Source organism: Streptopelia decaocto (genome assembly GCF_964273445.1).
Source record: "Streptopelia decaocto genome assembly, contig: HAP1_SCAFFOLD_2422, whole genome shotgun sequence".
NCBI lineage: Eukaryota > Metazoa > Chordata > Aves > Columbiformes > Columbidae > Streptopelia > Streptopelia decaocto.
In genome coordinates this window covers 1-2,040 of record NW_028115862.1, presented here as the reverse complement: position 1 = coordinate 2,040, position 2,040 = coordinate 1, and the positions used below count along the sequence as shown (strand labels likewise).

Genomic DNA, 2,040 nt, shown 5'->3' with positions numbered 1-2,040 from the left:
CAAATCCAAGCACTGACAGGACTGCAGAGCAAAATGGCCCCGCAATGGGGCCTCGTGGCCCTGGGGCCGCCATGCCGGCCACCGCAGCGTCCGTTGGGGCCGCCACGAGCCCCTGTGATGGCAGTTGGAGCCCAGCTGTGCCAGCCGCGACGTGGCTCCGAGTGAAGAGGCCGCAGACAACAGCGCCGGAGAGACCAGAAGAAGGAAGAGGAGGCTCAGGGACCCCCCGGGATGGCTCCGCCGCCCAAACAACGGCGGCTGCCTGTCCGGAGCAGCAACACCGCCCACAGGCAGGAGGAGCCAATGGAGGTTGACCCACCCCGGGAAGAGGCGGAGCCCATGGAGGTGGATCCGCCTCGGCAGGAGGAGGAGGAGGCGATGGAGGTGGATCCGCCTCAGGCGGGGCTGCAGGGGCCCTCCAGCAGCACGGCCGGACTGCCTGCGGCGCCGTGGTGCCCGAAGCGCCGCAGGACGGCCGGGGGCTCTCCCAGAGCCCCCAAACAGGCGCCTGGCCGCAAGCGGCGCCGCCCCCGCAGCCGCCGCTAGCCACCTCCGGGGATGGGCCGGACCAGCAGCCGCTCTGGAGCCACAGGTGAGCCCGGCTTCCCAGCCCGCACCCCCGGCCCTCATGCCGGGGCATCTCCTCTGCCCTGGGGCCTGGGGAAGAGGCGAGGAGACTCGCTGCCATCTTCTGCTCGGCAGCCCCAGAACACCGGGAGTCCTCGGGAGCCACCAGACAGCGGGGGACAGCGCCGCAGACCCGAGGACAGCGCTGGAGGCGTTTGGGCACTCTCCCGAGGCCGGGAGAGGGCTCCAGTTCAAGGTAGGCTAGGCTAGGCTAGGATAGGGTAGGGTAGGATAGGGGAGGGCTTGGGCAGGTCCTGGGAGGCGTGAGCAGCCTGTGGGACAAGGAGCCAGGTCTGGCTCACATGCTCAGGGAACAGCCGATCGCCAGCACTGGGGTCAGGAAGGAATTTTCCCCCGGGGCAGATTGGCCCTGGTCCCCGGGGGTTTTTTGCCTTCCTCTGCAGCATGGAGCATGACCACTTTGCAGAGCTCCTCTGGGCCCTTTTGGCTCGGTTCCTGCCTGCTGCTCAAGCACCAGGAAGATGGGCTCTCGTGCCCTGCAGCTGGGGGGAGGAAGGCTTTTTTTCCCCCAGGTGGGACAGCAAGCGTCTCCGGGGGTTTTTTGCCTTCCTCTGCAGCGCTGAGCACGGCCCCTTGCCACGGCTTCTTTGGGCCATTTGGGCTGGGTGCCTGCTGCTCCACGAGGCGGCCCTACACTTAGCTAGAACAGCGTAGAACTAAGCTAAGGAAGGCTAAAGAAGTGCAACCAACTAACCAGCCTTCAAGAAGAGAAAATAAAATTAAAATAAACACTTGTATCCCTTGTGTTTTGTGTCCTTGAAAGTGTTTTGGAGACGGGAGGGGGGGAGAAGGGGAGAGGCGGGAGGGGGGGAGAAGGGGAGAGGCGGGAGGGGGGGAGAAGGGGAGAGGCGGGAGGGGGGGAGAAGGGGAGAGGCGGCAGGGGGGGAGAAGGGGAGAGGCGGCAGGGGGGGAGAAGGGGAGAGGCGGCAGGGGGGGAGAAGGGGAGAGGCGGCAGGGGGGGAGAAGGGGAGAGGCGGCAGGGGGGGAGAAGGGGAGAGGCGGCAGGGGGGGAGAAGGGGAGAGGCGGCAGGGGGGGAGAAGGGGAGAGGCGGCAGGGGGGGAGAAGGGGAGAGGCGGCAGGGGGGGAGAAGGGGAGAGGCGGCAGGGGGGGAGAAGGGGAGAGGCGGCAGGGGGGGAGAAGGGGAGAGGCGGCAGGGGGGGAGAAGGGGAGAGGCGGCAGGGGGGGAGAAGGGGAGAGGCGGCAGGGGGGGAGAAGGGGAGAGGCGGCAGGGGGGGAGAAGGGGAGAGGCGGCAGGGGGGGAGAAGGGGAGAGGCGGCAGGGGGGGAGAAGGGCAGAGGCGGGAGGGGGGGAGAAGGGCAGAGGCGGGAGGGGGGGAGAAGGGGAGAGGCGGGAGGGGGGGAGAAGGGCACGGCTGCCCTGAACCCATCACC

The 2,040-nt window shown here is 68.4% G+C and overlaps 1 long non-coding RNA gene across 1 annotated transcript; it reads left to right on the top strand.

The window, feature by feature from the left end:
- Positions 1-355: 355 nt before the first annotated feature.
- LOC309452535 lies at positions 356-1,385 on the top strand. The gene is made up of 2 exons (XR_014186574.1): positions 356-592; positions 703-1,385. It is a non-coding gene; the product is annotated as an uncharacterized lncRNA (long non-coding RNA).
- The last annotated feature ends 655 nt before the right edge of the window (positions 1,386-2,040 follow it).